A 25835-nucleotide genomic window follows, 5' to 3' on the forward strand; every position below is an offset into this window, starting at 1 on the left:
GTCGTGATCATTATGTGCAGATATCTTTCGAAGAAGAAAAAAAAAAAGAAGTCCTATGGCGATAGGTGAGTGGCGACGTGCACAGGCTTAGCGGGCTGGAAGTGCATAGCTGCAAATCTGCACATAGGCGGCCAGTGATTTATCTAACATCGTCGACTAAATTGCTTACAGGGTGTAAGCAACTTCGGTGGATGATCTGGCGGCTGAGCAGCCTTTTCTAGGGATACACTGCTCACCCATGAATTTGGAAAGGGTCTAGAAAAGGTGACCTAAAAATTGTCTACCCTTTTATTAGCTGGTCGGCTTCCTGTGGTCGGCGGCTGCTCTATATTTGCAGGAGAAACAAGATAAAGTTGAAGAAAAATAATAAACAAGGAAAATCAAAATTTTATCAGGAGAGGAATAAGCCTAACTGTTGCTACGTGGAATGTGAGAACTTTGCTAGATGTCCTGGATAGTGAAAGACCTGAGCATAGGACAGCTATTGTTGCAAGAGAGCTCGCTAGGTACAGCATAGACATTGCAGCATTGTCTGAAACACGATTGAGTGCTGAAGGTCAATTGGTGGAAGTGGGCTCGGGATACACCTTTTTTTGGAAAGGAAAACCATCGGGGCTGAGACAAGTGCGTGCAATTGGCTTTGCAGTGTGTTCTGATTTGGTGAAGAGGATTGAACAGCCAATCTGTGTAAGTGACAGAATTATGATGATGCGCTTCCCTCTTGCACACAGTAGGTATATGACGATTTTATCTGTGTATGCCCCTACCATGGGTCATGATGAAGACACCATCACAGCGTTTTACCGAGATCTCAGTCGTACCATTTCCTCTATTCCTTTATTTGAGAAGATCTTACTCATGGGTGATCTAAATGCAAGGGTTGGCAAGGATCATCACACCTGGGACTCACTCGGCCGGTTTGGTGTAGGTAGGGTCAACAGTAATGGTCTGCATCTTCTCCATCTATGCACTCAGTTTGACCTTGCTATCTGTAACACTTTCTTCAGCCACAAAGAGGTCCATAGGTTTACCTGGACCCATCCTCGTTCAAAACAAGGTCACTTGATTGATTACATTATTTCCAGGAAGGCAGATTTGCAAGACGTATGTAGTGTGCATGTTATGCGTGGAGCTGAATGCGGCACAGATCACTTTTTGGTACGCGGGAAGTTGAAGGTCTGTATAAGGAGGAAGTGTAGGTTGGGTGGTGTAGGGATTCCCAGGTGGATTGATGTGTCCAGGTTGGTTGATCCAAGTGTACATGAAAAGCTTCGATCCATAGTTAATTTTGCTGATTTTGATGGGTCATGGGCGCATTTTAAAAATACAGTCTATGAAATAATTGTGGATGTTCTTGGCTTCCGCAAATCTAAACATCAGGATTGGTTTGATGATAATGATTTTGAAATTACTCAACTCTTATGTGCTAAAAATGAGTTGCACCATAAGATGTTGTCTGCCTCTCATGAAGGTCGAGAGTCCCTCCGACAGTCACTTAAAGCAAACAAGGGTATTCTCCAAAAGCGACTCCGCCAAATGAAGAATTAGTGGTGGGCTAAACTCGCCAACCAAATCCAGATGGCTTTTGATTGTAAAGACCTCAAACGCATGTACCATTTGTTTAAAAAAGCTTTTGGTCCTCAAACACTATCTACATCTCCCCTACTCTCGAGATGGAATTGCCCTTATAAAGGATCCTTACAAGATTCTCCTTCGTTGGACCGAGCATTATTCTGATCTCTTTGAAAACCCCTCTAATGTTGATGAGGACGTCATCAATGAATTTTTATCACAACAGAAGCTTATCCATGAAATGTCTGAGTTCCAATCTGAGGATGAAATTAGAGATGCAATCAAGGAAGTGAACGTTGGGAGGGCTCCAGGGCTTGATGGTATTCCTGTGGAAGTCCTCTTACATGGGGGTGATAAACTTGTTCATGAAATTCTTCATCTTATCACTGATGTCTGGAGGGGTGTTCCCGTCCATCAGGATTGGGTTGATGCAATTCTTATATCACTGTACAAGGGAAAGGGGCCAAGGACCGACTGTGGAAGTTATCGTGGGATAAGTTTGTTGGAAGCAGTTGGCAAAGTATTTTCCAGAGTTCTACTCAATAGATTATTAAAGTGTATTTGTCCATCTGTCATTCCAGAAATCCAAAGTGGCTTTCGTCCGGGCAGAGGAACCACGGATATGAGCTTCTCTGCTCGGCAGTTGCAGGAGAAATGTACTGAACACTGTGTTCCGCTTTATCAGGTTTTTGTTGATTTGACTAAGGCTTTTCATACGGTGAACAGAAATGCCCCATGGATACTTCTGGGGAAGTTGGGATGCCCACCTCAATTTCTATGATTACTCAGGGAGCTCCACACTAATATGAAGGCTCGACTGAACTTCAACGGATGCCTATCGGAACCCATTTCGGTCGACAATGGTGTGAAGCAGGGTGATATCCTAGCACCTACACTTTTTTCAATTTATTTTGCAACTATGTTATCATATGCTTTTAGGGAATGTTCTCTAGTTGTTTGTTTGCGTTTCAGAACCACAGGCAGGGTCTTTGATCTTCGTCGTTTTCATGCTTCTACAAGGACCTTTCAGCACCTGGTTCGTGAATTGCTTTATGCGGATGACGCCGATCTCATGGCCCATGGTGAGAGGGATATGCAGGGTATCATGGATCTGTTTTTGGGGGCCTGTGCATCTTTTGGGCTTACTATTAGTCTTAAGAAGACTAAGGTCATGTCCACACCTCCACCCGGTAGTTTGTATGTGGAACCAAATATTTTTGTCAACAACCAGAGACTTGCCGTGGTTGACACATTTGAGTATTTGGGTAGTACTCTCGCTAGAGAGAGAACCGTGGATGCTGACGTCAAGTACAGGATACAGCGTGCCACTAAGGCTTTTGGTGGCTTAGATAAGCGAGTATGGTCTGACAGGGGGATAACTATTCACACAAAGATCAGTGTCTATCAATCTTGTATTTTACCATCCCTGCTTTATGCTTCTGAGGCCTGGACAACTTATGGTAGACACATAAAAGTCATGGAGAGAGTGCACCAGAAATTCCTGAGGCACATTCTGGACATCAGGTGGAGCACTTTTATATCTGATGTAGATGTTCTCATGCGGGCGGATGTACCTTGTATCGAGAAGTTGATTATACGCAACCAGATGAGGTGGGCTGGACATCTGACAAGGATGGACGACGATAGATTGCCAAAGCGTCTGTTCTATGGTGAAATTACACAAGGAAAGCGTCCACAACATTAACCGAGGAAACGCTTTAAGGATAACATCAAAGATAATCTTAAAGCTCTTGGTATTGACGTGTTCAGTTGGGAAAGTGCTTCCAATGATCGTAGTGTATCATGGCTGTGATAGTTTTGAGAAGAAAAAATATGAGCATGCAAAAATGAAGCGTAATATCTGGAAGAAAAATCTGTCAGATATTGATATAGGATTTCATGCAGAACCACACCTATGATTTATGCGGTAAAATGACTTTATCCGGAGCTGGCCTGGCTAGCCACAAGCGTTCACATGGAGATCAATCTTTCTTTGATGAGGTAAACTTTGCAGGGCACAGATGTTCTGTTTGCTCTATGGTCTGTAAATCGAGTGAAGGACTAAAGCGTCATATGAGCGTCCACAGTAGAGCAGCACCAGTTGTCATCCCTCAATTTCAGTTTAAGTGTGACCTTTGCAACAGACTGTGTAAAAGCAGAGCTGGTCTGAAGAGCCACCTTCGTTCGCACAGAAAATAGGAATTGATGCATTCTTGATCACATCTCCACATGTATATATGTGTGTGTGTATAAGTGTATATATGTGTAAGAAGTGACAATCACCATATATATGTATGTATATATATGTGTGTATATGTATGTATATATGTATGTATATATATGTATATATATGCATATATATGCATGTATATATGTATATATATGCATATGTATATGCATGTATATATGTATATATATGCATATGTATGTATATATATATGTATATATATGCATATGTATGTATATATATACATATATATATGTGTATATATACATGTATATATATATGTATATAAATGTATGTATATATATATGTATGTATACATATGTATGTATATATATGTATGTGTATATATATATGTGTGCATGTATATATAAATATGTATGTATATATATACATATATATATGTATGTATATATATACATATATATATGTATATATACATGTATATATATATGTATATAAATGTATGTATATATATGTATGTGTATACATATATGTATGTATATATATATGTATGTATACATATGTATGTATATATATATGTGTATATATATATGTGTGCATGTATATATAAATATGTATATATATGTATGTGTATATATATATGTGTGCATGTATATATAAATATGTATATATATACATGTATATATATGCACATATATATACCTATATATATATATATATATATATATATGTGTGTGTATATATGTATATGTATATATATGTGTATATATTTGTATATATATGTGTATATATTTGTATATATATGTGTATATATATGTATATATATGAATAAATAATTTTCATAATAAATTTCAGATTATACACACACACACACACACACGCACATATATATATGCTACTGAGAGATTCTTTATTTTTCAATGGTATATATATATATATATATATATATATATATATATATATATCATTGAAAAAAAAATATATATATATCATTGAAATATATATATATATATATATATATATATATCATTGAAATATATATATATAATTATATATATATATATATATATATATATATATATATATATATATATATATATATATATATATATATATATATCATTGAAAAATAAAGAATCTCTCAGTAACACTAATTCTTTTGATTACAGGAGAGGGCAACACAAAGCTTGGTTAAAAAAAATTGATGAAAAGAAAATACAATTCTCATAAAAACAAACAAAAAACGAATCCATATTAAATAAAATCTTTCTGGCGATTTTTACTTCATTGCTACATCTAAAATTATAGCGTCATTTTAAAGCTCCAAATCGAATGAGAAGATTTGGAGTAAAAAAATTATCATTTACCGGCCCCGTTACACTCCCCTTTTCCGCCTTTTTCTCAGTACTGGAATTTATACTGGAGTGAGTCTTTATGGGATACAATCAATAAGTTGAGTCAAAGCATCCCCAAATCTTTGCCTGTCACGAAACGAAGGACACAAATGTTTTAATGTTGACATGTAGTTTTAAGTTGTACTGAAGAATTTAATATCGAGATGCTTTTTAGGAATATGTATCCATGGAGTGTGCAGTTGTGACGTAAGCAGTCCTGACTACGAACGGAGAAAAAGCGTATCAAGTTCTGAATTTAGTGCATTTTAGGAATATGCACCCAAGAAAATATCGGTACTTAGGTTGAGGTGTGGTCTCTGACCTTAGTAGAGGCCATTTTCGAACGATGAAGCGTCTTTGAATATTGCCAAGAACCACATCAAGATATTGATATTAATTGTGCATAAAAGTTTTGTTTTAGTAAAGGAAGAAAATGAAGGATATAGACAAGGTGGCTTTAATAAGTTTCTAGAAGTTTTTCGTATAGGCAATTTCATTGATATTGCACACATGAAAGTCTAGTCCTCTTTGAAGTAATCTCCTTCGGCTGCAATGTATTTGTTGTACCGTTCCAACAACTTCTGGACGGACCCGTAGAGGTCCTCTTGTGTGAGCATGTCAATGACCCTCGTCACAGCCTCTTTCATCTCCTCAATTCATAACGACAGCTTCTAAAGTTTTCCTTGAGCTTGGGAAATAACCAAAACTCACAGGGAGCAAGGTCTGGACTATAGGGAGGTTGAGGAATTGATTATTTTGATGCCCATTACAACATCTTTCTTTCTGATTTCCTCTGAGCACTTTTGGGACAAACTTCATTCAAATCTGCAGCATCTTCGTTTCCTTGCGAATAATTGTGTATAAAGGTCCCACACTGACATCAAACTGTGTACGTATTGTCTTAATAAATACACGACAGTCCTTATCCATGAAATTCTTTTCTTGGCCAATCAACTATGGTGTTCTGACTTCCTTATTGATTCCACACCTCTCATCATTCCTAACGACACCTTGCCTTCTTTGAATCTCTTATGCCACTAAAAAACTGATGATTGATTCATGCAAAAAAAAAAGTTCAAAAGCAGTCTGAAGTATTCCGTACATTTCTATGGCATTTTTCCAATTTTAAAACAATTTTATTGAATATCATTCTTCTAAAATGTCGTCACGTCCAGATTGCATTTTTGAAATTCACCAGTTGTGACGATCAACTTTTATTGGGGTGTATTCCAATTGCTGCTGTAGCTGTTCATTTGAACCTAAAATTATAAAAAAAATTGTCAGTTATCTCATAAGATGTCTAGCAACAACATACTGAATTTTCAAGAGCCTACGACAATTTTATATGACCGTAAAAATATGGTATATTTCATCAAATAAAATAAACGTTTTTTTGTCTATTAATTTTATTCTCGACCCTTTCCAACCTTTTTCTTTCCAAAGGACCGAAAATAGAATTAATAGACAAAAAAAGAGTCTATTTTACTTAATAATAATTTAATATATATATATATATATATATATATATATATATATATATATATATATATAATTAATAGGGAAAGTTTACTATGCAAATGTAAAAGTAACGTTTTTACTTAACTATCCAAGCTTGATTATTTTACCTAATTTTACAAGCATAATTATACATTTTATGACCACCATCATAAAATGCAGCTTCAGAAAGTGCTATAACAAGCAGATTCTAGCTCGCTACATATATAATCACCAGTTTCTATCCTCTGATGAGAAGAACATTATACTCTTTGAAACTCTGTAGAATAAGGATATTTCACCGCCCCTTTTTTATTGGAGGCATTCTGTCGAAAAATAAATTTTTTATTTGCTGTTTTTATTTATACATAGTCTCTCTCTCTCTCTCTCTCTCCCTCTCTCTCTCTCTCTCTCTCTCTCTCTCTCTCTATATATATATATATATATATATATATATATATATATATATATATATATATATATATATATATATATTACAGGGATACAATGTAGGTAGTTGACCAGCGAGATATCTGTTCACATTACACTTGAACATTTGTATATCAGTACAGTCGGGGAAGTAGGAAACTGGAAGGAAATTCCAAAGTCTATTTGAGTGTAATGTTTTCTGGTATCTAGGGATCTCTACATTGTAAGGTGGGGATTTTCGGTTTCTCGGGTTCATCGGGGTACTTACGTAAAGGTGGTACAAGTGGTTATGCATAATGAAATAGAAATAAATGAACTTTAAGAGAATAGAAGGGTCACCAAGTAGCAAGAGCTATCTAAAACATGAACAGTTTTGTAAATGCAAAAATAGAAAAAAATTGAGTTTGTTGACGAAATCTTATAAGGTTAACACTGGCTTACTACTTTCATATATGCGTGTTGCTTTTTCGGGCTTGAAACAATTTTGCAATGTTTAGAAAATATTTTGATTTCACATGGTCGTGTGAAAACCTACTTTATGAAGAGAGCGAATCTCAACAAAGCGGAGAAATAAAAGGGTAGCAATCAAAGCTAATTGATTTTTAGCATTCATTGGAATTACCTCGCGATTCAACCGCCACAACGTCATCAATGACAACTTTCATTGAATGACTGACTGGCAAACGTTAATCATTTTTTTTTTCCGAAGGAACTCCATATCCTATTAGTAATTTTTTAAATTTAATAAAAAAAAGATGTAGTTTGTGTATTCTTCTACTATATTTAACAAAAACTGGTTACAATTTTGTATGTTTTTTTTTTTTATTTGGGTCATATCAATTGTTTTCTTTATTGTTTTGACCGTATTTTAGTTTTCTTTTTTTCTTTTTTTTCTTTTTTTGATAAGTGCACAGAAGAAGATAAATTTGTGCTAATCGGAATCTAACCCGACAGTTTACATGAAAAATTTAATGAAACAGCCGGGCAGAAACGAAACTCGCAAAACAAATGTAATACTTGGGTGTAAATAAATTTGTTAAATAAAGTCAAACTGTTTGAAATGGAGGCAAAACGAAATCAGTTGGAAATTCCTAAAAAAAATGTATGTTTTATTTTTTTTTAGAAGAGAAAGTGTGCAAATGAAATATGACATTGAGAATATTAACAAAAGTATACAAAATCTCCCCCCCCCTCTCTCTCTCTCTCTCTCTCTCTCTCTCTCTCTCTCTCTCTCTCTCTATCACACACACACACACACACACAATGACTTATATATCTATAAAAGTGAACGTGTCTGTGTGTCTGTGTGTCAGTATGTGTGTCTGTATGTGTGTGTGTGTGTGTGTGTGTGTGTGTACATTTCCCTACACAATAACTCTGTCAATTCTTAGTCTACAGACTCGAAATTTGATATACAGGGTACTGAGATTTGGGAAAATCTATGTGATCGGTTTTCGGCCAGAAATTTAGCTGTTAAGGGGTCAAAGTTTAACGATTTGACTTTTGAGAACTCTACCAAACTCCTCCGAGAATTTTGTCAAGTTAAATTCAAGCTTCACGAGATTTTTTTTTTAAATGAAATTGTTAGGTGGAAGCACAGAATAGTTACAAAACATCCTCCTCTCCCCATGTTAAGAATGGCTTCCAAAATAATCACGTTATTATTTCAGCACGGTGGCAAAAATGCACAAGTACCATAATTAATTTTCTGCTTGATCATTTTTCGTATTTTTTTTTACATGACAATTAAGTAGATACCATTCGTTTTAAATGAAATTCAATATATCGATTTTCGCTTTTCGCTCTAATATCGAAGAAGCATTTGTTTTCTGATTGATTAAAACGTTCCTTTGGTATATACAATCTCCAAAACAAAAAGCGTTGAAGTTAAAGTCGGGTTGTATATTTTATTTTGTTAAAATCGTCTAGAAAAAAAAAATACCGATAATATGAGGGGCGTGCAATAAGTAATGCCCCTGACCAACTTCCCATAGCAGTAGAGCAACAAAACTTGGTACAGGTATTATTCTTTCTCTACATAGGAACCACCCAGAGATATGCATTTCTCCCATCGTTTGATGCAGCTCTGGAGACCGTTTTTGTAGAACACTCCAGGTTGGTCCTCCAACCACGACGTGACTTCAGAAATCAACGCTGCATCATCTGGGAAACGTTTTCCTTTCAAAAACAACTTCATGGCTGGGAAGAGGTGAAAGTCAGAGGGTGCAAGGTCAGGAGAGTAGGAAGGATGGGAGTGGATTTCATTACCACACGCCCGTGCTTCTGATCTGGCGACATGCGAGTTGTGGACTGGAGCGTTGTCCTGCAGGAGGAAGGTACCTTTGCTGATCTTGCCACACCTCTTGATTTTGATAGCTTCCCTTAATTCCCTCAAAAGTGAAGCATGATAGGCTCCTGTAATTGTGGTACCCTTTGCCAGGAAATCTGTCATCACTACTCCGTCCTGGTCCCAAAAGACTGTGAGCATGACCTTGCTAGCGCAGGGCTGCACCCTTGCCTTCTTTGGAGGTGGTGAGTCCAAGTGCTTCCATTGCATAGACTGGGCTTTGGTCTCTGGATCATAGTGATGGACCCAGGGTTCATCCTGTGCAATCAGTCTTTTGAAAAACTTTGACTCATCTTCTTGGCACATCTCTAAATTCATACTCGAGCACTCGACGTGTTCTCGCTTCTGGAAGGGTGTGAGCAACCTGAGAATCCATCTGGAAGACACCTTATGCATATGCAAATGGTCATGAATGATAGTTTTCACAGACCCTGTACTAATCTTGATATCTTGGGCTATTTGGCGAATAGTAATGTGCCGATTTTCCAAAGTGGCAGCCTCAACTTAACGGACAGATGCCTCATCAATGGCAGAAGTGGGTGGAGGACCAGGTCTGGGAGCTGTTTCCACAGACTTCCGGCCATGTTTGAATTCACGATGCCAGCGTTTTACAAGGTCATATGATGGGGCATTATCACCATAAGTTTCTTTCATTTCATCAAAAGTCTCCTGTAGTGTGCGTCCTTTCAAATACAAAAAACGGATCACTGCTCGACATTCAACAGGCTCCATTTCACACCTGACTCTGTTCAAACACCTGTAAAACAGAAACCACAATTAGTTCAGAGCTGTAATTTGCCACATAACCCATAGAGATATAAATCATTGCACATGCAAAATTTCAGCTAGATCAGACAACTGGAAGTGGGTCAGGGGCATTACTTATTGCACGCCCCTCGTAATAAAAAAATAAGCACTATTCGTATTTGTATATTTCGGGCGCAGAACACTAGGGACTGCTAAAACAATGTAAAAAAAAAAGAAAGCATGATTCCGTGACGTCAGACTTGTGTTAACTATACGAACTATGGAAAAGCAGAAACGACTTACTGATTTTTTAAAACCTTAGTTTATCTTCTTCGAACTGCAATTAATAATTAATCTGTGTTATAATTTTGTTAGGTTTTAAGATTTACACGGTTTAATGATTAATAATATTATAAACATTTGTATATTAAATATGAAATACGGTTTTACTGAATGTTCATTTGATTAACTACCGACTTCCATATTTTGTTCGGTAAAAAGAGACGAACAAAATATGAGGAGGGCCTACAAAATGCTTAATATTTGTGCAATAATATTTTCAAATCGGTTTTAATCTGGCGATAAAATAGCTGACAATGTTTATATTAAAATTTAATATTGAAAAAGAATTTAAACACAATTAAAAATTTATGTTGTAACGGAACATTTTATATAAATAAACTAGCAGCTCGAGCACTGTAACACGATGGGCGAATGTTTATTTAATGGATGTTTGATGAGGTCGTTTACGTGCACAGACCCATGGCCGATCCAGTGGTTAGAACTGTCAACTATCAACGCGATCGTTGTAGGCGCAATCCACAGCTAGAAAATGTGCTAGTCTAGCCGCACTGATGAGTTGTGATACAGCGAAACAGTACTGTGTGTGGATGATTCTCTTTCTCTCTCACACACACACACACACACACACACACACACACATATATATATATATATATATATATATATATATATATATATATATACAGGGTGCGCCAAAATAAGGGTCCTATCTTTAAATTTGAATAACTTTAAAAATAGGACCCTTATTTTGGCCCACCCTGTATGTATATATATATATATATATATATATATATATATATATATATATTCGGTACAGATGGCTGCCACAGGACAGAGTATACGGTAGACCGCAGGTTTTTACATTAGAGTTACCTTCTACCTAGATGCATATCTTAACAAAGATTCTCCTCCGAGATACCAACCTGGAAATTTCTACGACTCCGCGTGGTACATACAGTCTGTCAATTTAGCTCTTATGCATAGATCATCATATAATGATTAGATCACTCTGACTGACGTAAAAAAAAACATTTAAAAATAAAATGTTTAATTTCAACGTTATTTCACGCGGTTAACTGTAGCCGAATGGATACGGTCCTTGCTAATCAAGCCAGAGATGACTTGTGTCGATGGGTTCGAATCTATCGACTGATGTTAATCGTGACATCCTGCACTGAAGATTCCCGAAAGGATGAAACACTAGTGTCTGTAGGTATTTAATTATTATAGTAAATAATTATATATATATATATATATATATATATATATGATAAAAACTAATTGATTGAAACATTCGTCGGGTATCCAATTTCAAAATGAACAGTTATAGAAGCATAAAAGTCGTTTGGTAAGCACATTTGGGTTAGTGGTAAGGTGCAGTTGCTGACACTTTCTTATGTAACAGAGTGCGTATGAGCGCATGGAATGTATCACCAGGAGCTGGTTAATGAAGATATTACCAACAGTAGCCAAAAAAGCAAATATGTGCACGGCTTACGTGAGAAGAAAGAAAAACACCATGTGGTCTGGAAAAGCGTAGTTTGCGTCGAGGAAAATGGACGTGTAAAGTGGGCTACGAGAAAGGCCTACCTATGGCCAGCATTTGATCGGGAAGAGAAAGAGAAAAAGCCAGGTGAGATGGACGTGTGTTCCCATAGTGGCGACGAGACACGTTTAAGCTGGTGTCGAGACGGCGGGGTTTTGTTAATTTCATGGCAAACGAAATGAACAGACAAAATTAGAAACATGCATTGTTTGGAAAGTAACGGTAATAAACGACCTGTGTTAAAACGGAAGAAAAGTCGAGTCGGATTGATTTATTTTTGTCTGCAACGGGACCCATGTTACACTTAAGCCTTACATTTTAGACATTTTATAGAATCAAAATCGTATAATGAAATTTGATCAAAGTTGAAATTCTCGACATTAGGGCTTCATATTCGTAAGGAGGCACAGATCTAGCGCCAAACTGTTCTGTTGAGAGAATTAATCTTCTTCTTCCTGGTACGGTTTGCTTCTAATGTTTGATCGCATTTATATCCTAACGAGGATACGATTTAAAACTTGTGTTGAAGTGAGAACTAATATACAAGTAAACAGAACGGGTTTGGTAACCACTTAACTAAAATAACTTTAACATTGCTCTCAGCTCGAAACATATGTTGTATTTCTCGAGCTTCAAGTGAGAAACATCAGCGTGTAAAATATCATAGTTAGCCCTTATATATGTGTGTGTGTGTGTGTGTGTGTGTGTGTGTGAGTGTGTGTGTGTGTGTGTGTGTGTGTGTGCGTTAGAACAATTAATCGGAATCGGGAATCGGAAAAGTCGGAACTTTCTGAGGCATCGGAATCGTAAAAATGTATGCCCATTTCCCGATGCCAAAAAAACGATTCTTTTAATTATTATTATTTTTTTTTTATTTGATTTTGTTTAAAACAAAATCCTCCACTGTTGGTACTAATGATAAAATAATAAATATTTACTGATTTTAAACTACCAGTAAACTAAAATCTACAGATCATCTCACACAAGCGTATTTTTACGTTTGAGAAAATATCTACAAATTTTCCATGTGTTTTTTGTACGGTAATCGGGGGAAAATAATAACTTTATAGTTAATTATTTAGAGATTTATAAAGAATTGGAACCGCAATCGGTAACTGCATCGGAATCTGGAATTTAGTACATAATCGGGAAATATTGGAATCGTCCCATCACTAATAAAACACACACACACACATATATATATATATTCACAATTTGATTAATATATACAAAAGGCCATTGTTTTCCTATTTCATTTCTTTCTATATATAGTATGATTCTTCCATAATATACGCTCAAGAGGTAACCTCATTTGCATATTAAATTAAGGAAAATCGATTTTACTAAATAGTTGTATGTTAGTTGTTGTTTATAGTGAGAGAATTGTTTTGAGTGTTCTGTTTAAGATTCTAATTTAAAGTTGATTTATATTGATTATATATTTAATTTAATTTATTTGGAATTATTATTACCGACATCGATTTTTTTCGAAACCAGTTTCGAGTTTTTTCCCCTAGGAGCCACCTGTTAGGTCAAATATAATATTTACCTTTGAAAACTCTTTAAACTTTGGTAAATTACGTTTAATTCATATTAGAAAGTACCTTTACGTAAAAAAAAAAACAACAACAGTGGAAAAAGTGCCTTTACAAAAATAAAAAAAAGACAGTGAAAGGAATTTCATTTTTTCTTAAACTGCTCACCAAATCATATCTCTGTTTAAAAATACTTTTTCTCCAGCCTTTGAAAACTCTTTTAACTGTGGCAAATTACGTTTTATACATATTAGAAAGAGTCTGGAGTTTGAGTGACAACAATTATTATTATTGGCTCACATGGAGCTTTCACACAAGTCAACGAACGATCTGATTGGAAACCTGTGGTATTCTCTGGAAGCTGAGTGACAACAAGTCTCCCCAGACGTCCAGACCTCTCCACCTCCTTCGATAGCATTTGCAAATGAATTTGCATCATCGCAACAGCCGCTTACCATTGATTTCTCGCTGGTGGTGGCCATTGGTTTATGCTGAAATTTGAATGGCACTCAGCCTCCCCAAGGTCCCAGTTCTCTTTGCGCTTGTCCAGCCGAGGTCTGGTTGGCGCTCGCTCATCGGTCTTTCAGTCCTTATTGACCCTTCTCGGCCCTTTGGTATCATTTTTTTTTGGGGGGGGGATCGGTGATTATTATTATTATAAAAATGAAATTGTTTGTCTGTCTGTGTGTCTGCGTGTGTACATTTCCCTACCAAACTACTCAATTAATTTTCAGTCTACAGACTCGGGATTTGACATAAGGGCTATTGAGATTTGGGAAAATCTTTTTAATCAGTTTTTGGCCAGAAATTTGGCTGTGAGGAGGTCAAAGTTCAACGATTTGTCCTTTGAAACTCTACCAAATTCCTCCGCCAATGTGGGGGTCTAAACACTTGAAATTTTAGATGTAGGTTACTTGGATATGGATCAAACTTTTTAACTTGATTTGAGCCCAAAACAATAAATGTTAAAAAAAAAAATAAAAATGACCGCTGCGATTTCTACCAAATTACTCAGCCAATTTTTGGTCTTTTGAAATTTTATATATATTCAAACATAAGGCAAGGTTTTAATCGTTTTTTTTGCCGAAAATTTGTCTGCCAAGGAGTCAAAATTCAAAAGATTTGACCTTTACGGTCTCTACCAAACTATTTAGCCAATTTTGGGTCTAAACATTTGAAATTTTACATAAAGGGTATTCAGACATGTAAAAAGCTTTTTAATCAGCTTTTGGGGCGAAAATTTTGATGCCAAGAGGTCAAAGTTGAAAGAGTTGACCTTTTCAGACTCTACCAAACTCCTCCGCCAATTTTGTGTCTAAACACTTGAAATTTTAGATGTAGGTTACCTGGGCATGAGTCAAACTTTTTAATATATGTATACGTATGCACATAAAGTTATGAACAGTAATAGGGCCTGAGCAAAGCCGGGCTTAACTCCTAGTTATTATTATTATTATTATTATTATTATTATTATTATTATTATTATTATTATTATTTTTATTTTTTAATTTTTTTAATTTTTATTATTATTATTATTTTTTTTTATTATTATCATTATTATTTTTATCATTATTATTTGTTTATTTTTATTATTATTATTATTATTATTATTTTTATTTTTTAATTTTTTTAATTTTTATTATTGTTATTATTTTTTTTATCATCATTATTATTTTTTTTTATTATTATCATTATTATTTTCATCATCATTATTATTATTATTATTTTATTATTTTATTTTTTTATTATTATCATTATTATTTTTATCATTATTATTTTTATCATTATTATTTTTTTTATTTTTATTATTATCATTATTATTATTATTATTATTATTATTATTATTATTATTATTATTATTATTTACTCATTAGGAGTAGTCACACAAGCTATCATCAACGATTGCTCTATGGGAACAACTTGTGGTGTTACCTGGAGTCTGAGTGACAGCAAGTTTCCACAGATGTCCACTACTTTCCACCTCTTTCAATAACCTTTGCAAAAGAATTTGCGTTATCGCAACAGCCGCTTACCATTGATTTCTGGTTAGCGGCAACCATTGGTCTTCACTGGAATTTGGGTGGCAATAAGCTTCCCCAGTGTTCCAGTCTTCTTTGCACTCATCCAGCGGAGGTCTGACTAGTGCTTTCTCTCCTCGGTCTTTCCATCTTCCTTGGCCCTCATTATTTGGTGTGGTGCTCGTTCATGGTGACACTCGCAAAATAAATATTCTTCTTCTTCTTCTTCTTCTTCTTCTTCTTCTTCTTCTTATTATTATTATTATTATTATTATTATTACGCTTATCGCTCCGTCCGTTATCATGCTGTGCATCCCTAAAAAAGGAAAGCGGAATATTCCAAAAAGTGGAATATTCCGAATAAACCTTGTCACCCTTGAAAAGAAAATTGAAATATAAAAAATAATTGGTGTCGCTGTTGAGGCAAAGCTAATAAAAATGATTTGTCTTTCTTGGCCTTTTGGCTAAGATCAAAGTGTAGTATCTGTTCCGGCAGATACTGCAAGCTATGACTAGCTATGACTAGCTATGACTAGCAAAGACCAGATGTGGGGGCAACCCCACATGCCTGACCATTAACCAGCTCCCATTTCCCACCTCTCGGGAGCTGGTCCCCTTTTTCCCTTCCCCCTCCCTTCACTCCTCACGTTAAAAATCGGCCTTGTGCCTAATTTGCTCGGTGGGGGAGCAAATAAATAAATACGATCTGTTCTTCAGGTGCTACGTTTCAATTTCTTCTCTTTCAGTGGAAGAGAAATCCTTTACGACTAAGAGAATTTTTTCCCCACTTTAAAAAACGACCCTGGTGTCTAAATCTGTCCCTTGGAGAGGCATTGTGAATAGGTACTATGTTTAATGTAACAAATTTTTAATATTAAAAAAGTAACTGAAAAAAGTTATTTCTGATTTAATTACAAAATTCCCTAGAAATGTCACTTCTGATTAATTATAAAATGCCCTGGAAAATGTCCGTTCTGATTATTTTTTTTTTACTTGCCTCCCCACAACGGCGGAATTGGACATGACGTCGGTTAAAAATTTAGGAGGAAACCAGCTCCCCAAAAGGGACACTTTGGTCAATAACAAAATAAAAATTGTATCAGTAATGAAGGATCTCTCCTCCATTAACCAAGACCAAAAAAGGGGGGATTTAAGTCGCTGGAATGCTGAAACTGATACTACACTCAGAAATTCATGTTGAAGCAATGGTAGCCTAATCCTTAACCGTGTTAATGTTTTATGCATTACTTTCGAAAAGCTGCTGAAACAGCTTATGATTTAAACATTACTTTATTTCAAGTATATTTTAAGAAGTGGGTTACGGGATATGAAGTCAGCCCCGGAAATTACTCAAACCGTTTACAAACATTACTTTATTTCATGTATATTTTTAACAGTGGGTTGGGGGATATTAAATCAGTCCCGAAAATGGGTGAAACCGCATTACACATTACTTTATTTAATGTATATTTTTAACATTGGGGTGGGAAATATGAAGTCGGTTCTGGAGATGGCTGCAACTATTTACGTTTTGGACATTACTTTATTTAATGTATGTTTTTAACAATAGGATGGGAGATAAGAAGTCGATCCCGGAAATGGCTGAAAAAGTTTACGATTTATACATTACTTTATTTCATGTATATTTTCAACAGTGAGGTGGGGATTATAAGTCAGTTCCAGAAATGGCTGAAACAGTTTACTATTTAGACATTACATTATTTCATGTATATTTTTAACAGTGGGTTTGGGATATAAAGTCGGTCCCAGAAATGGCTTAAACAGTTTACGATTAAAACATTACTTTATTTAATGTATATTTTCAACAGTGGGGTGGCGGATATGAAGTCAGTCCCGGGATTGAATGAGATGTGCAAATGTATACTATCAGAAAGTGTCGCCCAGTATTGAATGAACTAGGTGGAAAACATATAGTAGAAAAAAACCCAGCGTAGCCCGGGATCAAATGAGATAGGTGAACAATATATATTAGCAGAATATGCGGCGTCACCCGGGATTGGATAAAATAGGTGAAACATATATACTATGAGAATACCCAGAATTGATTGATTTGTTTGTAATTAAATAATCAGCCCAGACAATATATCAAAGTTATTATTTAAGTAAGGGGGAGCGACATCGCGGATTAAAGTTATGAAAATTATTGTCGAAATTAGTAACATATCCAAGAATTATGAAAAATGATGAAATGTGAGTTACTTGATTGGTGTATTTGTAATGATATAATAAGCCCAGACAATATACCAAATATATTATATAAGTAGAAGGGAGAGACATAATGTGGGTTTTTAATTATAAAAATTATTGTCGAAATTAGTAACTTATCCAGGATTATGAATAAAGATTAAATGTGAGTTAATCGATTGTGTGTTTATAATAATATAATCAGGCCAGGAAATATATCAAAGTAATTATGTTAGCAAGAGAGGGCGATAAGGATAGTTTAAATTATGAAAAATAATTGTCGAAATTAGTAACATGTCCAAGAATTATGAAAAATGATATGTTATTTAATGCATTAGTGTGTTTGCAATGAAATAATCAGACCAGACGATATATCAAAGTTATTATTTTAGTAAGTGGGGCGATGATGTGGGTTAAAATTATGAAAAATGATTGTCGACATTAGTAACATGATAAAATGTAAGTAAATTGATTGGTGTGTTTGAAATGAAATAATCATCCCAGATAATATATCAAAGTTATTATTTTAGTAGTGGGGAGGGGTGATAATGTGGGTTAAAAATATTAAAAATAATTGTCGAAATGATTAGCATATCCAAGAATTAAGAAAAATGATGAAGTGTGAGTTAATTGATAGTTGTGTTTTTATGAAATAATCAGCCCAGACAATATATCAAAGTAATGTTTTAGTAAGCGAGGGCGGCGAGCATGGTTTTAATTATAAAAATATTGTCGAAATTAGTAACATATCCAAGAATTACGAAAAATTACGAAATGTGATTTAATTGATTGGTGTGTTTATAATAAAATAATCAGCCTAGACAATATATCAAAGTTATTATATAAGTAAAGGAGAAGGAGATGAGGAGGGCTTAAATTATGAAAAATTATTGTCGAAATTAGTAACATATCCAAGAATTACGAAAAAATGATGAAATATTAGTTAATTCATTGGTGTGTTTGTAAGGAAATAATCAGCCTAGACAATATATCAAAGTCATTATTTAGTAAAGAGGTATAGCCGAAAATGTGGGTTAAAATTATGAAAAATGATTGTCGAAATAAGTAACATATCCAAGAATTATGAAAAATGATGAAATGTGATTTCATGCATTAGTGTGTTTGTAATAAAATAATAAGCCTATACAATATTTCAAAGTTATTATTTTAGTAAAGAGGGGGCGATAATGTATCAAAGTTATTATTTTAGTACGGTTGGGCAACAACGTTGGTTTAAATTATAAATTATAAAAAAATATTGTCGAAATTAGTAACATATCCAAGAATTACGAAAAATGATGAAATGTGAATTGATTGATGCGTGTTTTTTTGTAATGAAATAATCAGCCTAAGTAATATATCAAAGTTATTATTTTAGTAAGGTGTCCGATATGGTGAGTTTAAATGATGAAAAATTATTGTCAAAATTAGTACCATATCCAAGAATTATTAAAAATGATGAAATGCGAGTTAATTGATAGTTGTGTTTGTTATAAAATAATCAGCCAATACAATATATCAAATTTAATATTTTAGTAAAGGGACGGGTGATAATGTGGGTTAAAATTATGAAAAATTATTGTCGAACATAGTAACATATTCAATAATTATAAAAAATGATAAAATGTGAGTTAATTGACCAGTGTATTTGTAATGAAATAATCAGCCCAGGAAATATATCAAAGTTATTATTTTGGTAAGGGTGCAATACAGTTTTAATAATAAAAAAAAAAACTTGAATAATATGATTGTGCCTTCATTAATGCTGAACAGAACGCTCACAGCATGCCCAGCTACAATATATTACATATGAAAAATGCTGCTGTGGAATTTCCACAGGTCCCGCTAGTTATTATTATTATTATTATTATTATTATTATTATTTGAATGCTGGTAAAGTGAACTAGAGTTTACTAGATGTATGGTGAGTCTAAGGCGACATTATTACAAACAGCAGCAATAAGCCGCCATTAGCAGTATTTTCAATATATATTCGACTTCTAAGCTCGTTTCTGATTGGTGCAAACATTTAAACTTATTTCTGGTTTGCGTAATTTCTCATGCGAACAGAGATTAGAACCAGGGTTGATAAAAGGGATCACCGATTACTTTCACCCTCTTTCTAACCACGAGGAGGGATTGCTACCTACTTATCAATTTCGCCCCGGTCAACAACAAAAACCCACTGTGCAATGGACTCTGGCGTCGATAATCCTACTGGATACAGCATGGCGACCAAATGCATGCACGTGAAATGATGTAAATATTACACGCACACACACGCATACTTACAAACACACTTGGACTGGGCCTCCGTTGAATAAACCTACGCACGGATTTTGGCATAAGAACTCGTTTGTCTTCCCTAATAACGGACGTTTATTCAGCACATGAACTCTCTAACCTCCGATACTAACCCATTTCTCTCCCCCCTCATTATTCACTGGATTCACAAGAAGATAAACTGCTCGTAGACTTCTAGCAGCCAACGAACTTTGCTAATTTCTTTTCTTTACATGTTAACAAAGAGGGTATATAGGGTTGTTTTAACATGTTAGAATGAGACTATTTTACAAGCCTATGGGAAAGGGTAATGATAGTAAAACCGATGTAGCTATTATTATTATTGTTATTATTGTTGTTATTATTATTATTATTATTATTATTATTAGTAGTAGTAGTAGTAGTAATAGCAGTAGTAGTAGTAGTAGTAGTAGTAGTATCGTTATAATAATAATAATAATAATAATAATAATAATAATAATAATAATAATAATAATATGAGTAGCATTCTCCCGACGGACATTTGAACTTATAACATTAGTTCTTTCTTATGATTTTGGAGTTAGTAAGAAGTTGTTAGTCTTTTGAAAAAATAAATAAATAAAATAAAACGGTATAGTAATGCAGATATTACTCTCACTTTTACCAATGTTTTCTTATATAAAAGAATACTACATAATTTCACGCACAATATATTATTTGAAAAAAAACAAAAAAAAACAGGCGAAATGTATCTATTTTGTTTTTGTTGTTAGGTACATATGAAAACTTTGTTTTAACGATGATCTTGTGTTATTTTTTGTTTTTTTGTTTCATTGTATGGCTTTAATTAAACATTGCTTTGAAATATTTGTATATAATTGAAATAACCATTCCAGAAAAGTTTGAACCACTTTTAGGTACCGTTACGAAGATTCAAATTAAGATATAATAATACTAAACCTTATGTCTAGAATCCTTATTCCAATTTTGATGAAAAAATCTTTTACATGATTTTGATTCTAACAAAAATTTAAAATTTAAGGTTTAAGCTGAAGGGGTTATTGTTTAAAGAAATTAGTGTATAATGAATATGGATCAAATTCAGCGAAAATTTATTAATTTTCAAATAGGAAGTTTTGTCCATATAACAATTCTAAACCACTGTTAGGAAATATTTATTAATCTATGTCTAACAACTATTGTTAAATTTTTTCAAGATTCGAAGTATTTTCACGAATGGCTTCCACTTCCTTTTTAATTAGTTCGTAGGAAACTATAAATTGCACGGGATATAGCCTGCATTACGAACCCTTACGCTTGGTAGCTGTGTTCTTCTTATATTCGAAACTTTTCATTACTATTTTTTCTGGATTCTGATACATGCGCCTGAAAGAACACGGCCATAACATATGCATCTGCGCAACTATAGATCTACATAGCAAAAGAGTTCATTAAATGATGTCGATTTTAAGTTCAACTATAGAGACAATTTTTCGGTGTTTGGAGTTTTTCATACCAAAAACATTTTCAGAAAATAACAAATATAGCAAAGTTATGTTAAGAAAATCATCTAATGTCAATTTTTTTAGCATAATATTGCGTTGGAATAAAATCTATAAAAAAAAAACCCAGATAGGTTATACAGGGTGGGCCAGTTAAAAGTAGCCCAGTCTCTTATCTTTCATTTACCGACCAACTGACACCACATGACAAAATGCAATTCTTTTTCCAACAAGATGGCGTTACATGACACACGTCTCACAGATCATTGACACGAGGTCATGACATGTTTACGGAAGAGAGAACAATAAGCAAAAGGTTATGGGCACCACGTTCCCCGGACTTATGATCATGTAATTTTTATCTTTGGGAAACTTTAAAACAAAAAGTTTATGCAAATAATCCTCACAATCTAGACCAATTAAAGGAGAATTACCAACGCTATCAGAAGAATCACCAGAGAATAGCTACAGGCAGTATCTGCAAACGTTATTAAATGTACCCAGAAATGCATAGAGCAAACAAACCGGAAGTTCAAGACTCGAGTTTCGCCCTCATTTGAGCTCACGTATCCGAACTAGGGAGTCGAACCCTGAGCCTCTTACATGTGTGGCCAGCACTCTACCAACTGAGAAAAAGTGCCACACACAAAAAAAATCTGCCACCTATCACACATCAAGCAAACCGCGTCGAAATCCAACAGCGGAAAAAACCTACGTTGTATCGAATGAGGGACGTGGTCAACGCTACCAGCTAAAACCCAACGTGTCTGGCTGTGGAAATTATTATATATTCTTTCACATTCTGAATATATATATATATATATATATATATATATATATATATATATATATGTGTGTGTGTGTGTGTGTGTGTGTGTGTATGTGTGTGTATCTATAGTAATTTATAAAATATTTTATAAATTACTAACAAGCTCTACCTACGTATTGAGCACTTTTGAAGTAAATACTTCAAGTTTACGCATAAATCTATACTTTCGTATATTAATTTTATGTGAGTAAATGAAGTAGTTATATGTATCTATATATATATATATATATATATGTATATATATATATGTATATATATATGTATCTATAGATACATATATATGTATCTATCTATAAATATATATGTATTTATCTATATATATGTGTATATATATGTATATATATATGTATATATATATGTATATGTATATATATGTATGACTATATATGTATATATATGCATATATATGTATATATATGTATGCATATATGTATATATACATATGTATATATATATGTATACATATATGTATATATATGTATATATATGTATATATTAATATATATGTATATATGTACATATATATGTATTTATGTATATATATGTATATATATGTATATATATGTACATATATATATGTATATATATGTACATATATATATACATGTATATGTATATATGTATATATATGCATATATGTACATATATATGTGTATATATATGTACATATATATATATATGTATATATATATGTACATATATATATGCATATATATGTACATATATATGTATATATATGTATATATATGTACATATATATATGTATATATATGTACATATATATATGTATATATATATGTATATATATATGTACATATATATATGTATATATATGCATATATATGTACATATATATGTACATATATATATGTATATATATATCTATCTATATATGTATATATATGTACATATATATATGTATATATATGCATATATATATGTACTTATATATATGTATATATATGCATATATATGTATATATATATGTACATATATATATGTATATATATGCATATATATATGTACTTATATATATATGTATATATATGCATATATATGTACATATATATATGTATATATATGCATATATATATGTACATATATACAGTGATGATCATATTTATTGGCACGGTAAAATAAAAGTTAAATTTTGTCTAATAAATTCTAAAAAAGGGATTAAATTAAAGAAAATAACAAAGTATATTATGTATTTTTAACTGGCCTTTCCGATGCAGCAATCGGATTTTAGAAAAAATAAATAACAAAGGAACAACAAACATAATTGCAAAAAACCCTTGTTCAAAATTATTGGCACGATTTATTTAATAATCAATTGTATAGCCTTTGGCCTTTATTACCTTCCTCAGTCGCTTTTCATAGTTTACAACCAAGTTGTTGCACTCTTCAGTAGTAATTTTAGCCCACTCTTCCTGACAATAATCCTCCAATTGAATAAGATTCTTAGGCTTCCTTTGTATTACCCTCAATTTTAATGTTCTCCATAAATTTTCAATTGGATTAAGGTCTGGGCTTTGTGATGGCCACTCCAAAACATTAATATGATTGTCCTCAAGCCATTTCTTAGTCAGTTTAGCCGAATGCTTTGGGTCATTATCTTGCATGAACCACCAACGACGACCAAGTGAGAGCTCTTTAGCAGAGTCTTTCAGGTTTTCATCCAATATTTTAACATAATCTTCCTTTTTTATGCTACCTGTGACCTTAACAAGTCGCCCTGGTCCAGAGGCAGCAAAGGATCCCCAAAACATCAAACTGGCTCCACCGTGCTTCACTGTGGGTATGGTGTTCTTAGGCAGGAAAGCTTCGCCAGATTTTCTGTAAATATAAGACACTTTATTATGGCCAAATAACTCTATTTTCGTTTCGTCAGTCCATAGAACACGTTTCCAGAATGCAACATCTTTATCAATATGACGTTTTGCAAAGGCTAGCCTTGCTTTCAGGTGCATAGGCTTCACTAAGGGAGTCTTTCTCGGACGACATGCTTTTAAACCAGCTCTCTTCAAAACTCTACCAACTGTATGTCGAGATATATTCACTCCAGAGGTGCTCTGTTCATCAACAATCTCCCCAACAGAGATCCTTGGGTTTTGTTTTACTTGTCGAACAATTTTCCGTTCATCTCTTGGGGAAAGAATCCTTTTTCTCCCTCTACCCTCTAAACTCATAACGTGGCCTTGCGATTTGAACTTGTTTATTATGGCTCTAACAGTGGATTTGGGAAGGTTTAGCTTCTTTGAAATCTTATCATAGCCCTCCCCATTGGTATGGCATGCTACAACAAGCTTCCTGACGTCTTCGCTGTGTTCCTTAGTTTTAACCATGGCGATTGAAAATTATAATTTAGTCACTTATAATAGTTTAAATAAATCGCTATCTAAAAATTATCTGAAAAAAATTATTCACTGAATTAGCGTTAAACAAGCATAATATGGCTATAAAAAAGTTCAGAAAGCACGTAAACCGGAAATTGATTGATATTATACTGATACTAAAAGAAAAACAAAGCCGTGCCAATAATTTTGAACAAGGGTTTTTTGCAATTATGTTTGTTGTTCCTTTGTTATTTACTTTTTTCTAAAATCCGATTGCTGCATCGGAAAGGCCAGTTAAAAATACATAATATACTTTGTTATTTTCTTTAATTTAATCCCTTTTTTAGAATTTATTAGACAAAATTTAACTTTTATTTTACCGTGCCAATAAATATGATCATCACTGTATATATATGTATATATATGTACATATATGTATGTATATATATATGTATATATATGTACATATGTATATATGTATATATATATGTATATATATGTGCATATATGTATATATACGTATATATATGTGCATATATATGTATATATATGTATATATATGTGCATATATATGTATATATATGTATATATATATGTACATATATATACATACATTACAAACAAATGACAAAAGTCTACATTCCAAATTTCATGTTGTTGATCATCTTACAATTTATTCCTTTAATTACGTTGACATTCACAAGTATTGACAGCAGCTGTTTCGTAGCGCAAAATCATTCACTTCATATAATTAAATGAATAATTTTGCGCTACGAAATAGTTGCTGTCAAGAATTGTGAATGCCAACGCACTTAAAGGAATAAATTGTAAGATGGTCAACACCATGAAATTTGGAATACAGACTTTTATCATTTTTTTTTGTTATATGGTCTGTACTTACATTGAACTTAATAAATAAAGGATTAGTACATAAAAAAGGTGAAATATCATTAAAAAATCATATTTCCGCAAATATATATATATATATATATATATATATATATATATATATATATATATATATATATATATTATAGCTGTAAGTAGCACTCCGTTTCTGTTTGCCTGACTCTTGCTAATGTGCAGGAATGTGTGCATGAGATGAAGAAATCTGGTATGCGAGC

At 33.4% G+C, this 25835-nt stretch overlaps 1 protein-coding gene and 1 pseudogene across 1 annotated transcript in view; both read left to right on the top strand.

The window, feature by feature from the left end:
* Positions 1 to 25835, top strand: part of LOC145242191 (lysosome-associated membrane glycoprotein 5-like) — a 203744-nt gene that overhangs the window by 35247 nt on the left and 142662 nt on the right. The window lies entirely within an intron of this gene.
* Positions 16018 to 16192, top strand: LOC145243263 (U2 spliceosomal RNA; annotated as a pseudogene).

The sequence above is a fragment of the Euprymna scolopes genome, chromosome 21 (assembly GCF_053919585.1).
Source record: "Euprymna scolopes isolate OS-2025 chromosome 21, ASM5391958v1, whole genome shotgun sequence".
NCBI classification, from domain to species: domain Eukaryota; kingdom Metazoa; phylum Mollusca; class Cephalopoda; order Sepiida; family Sepiolidae; genus Euprymna; species Euprymna scolopes.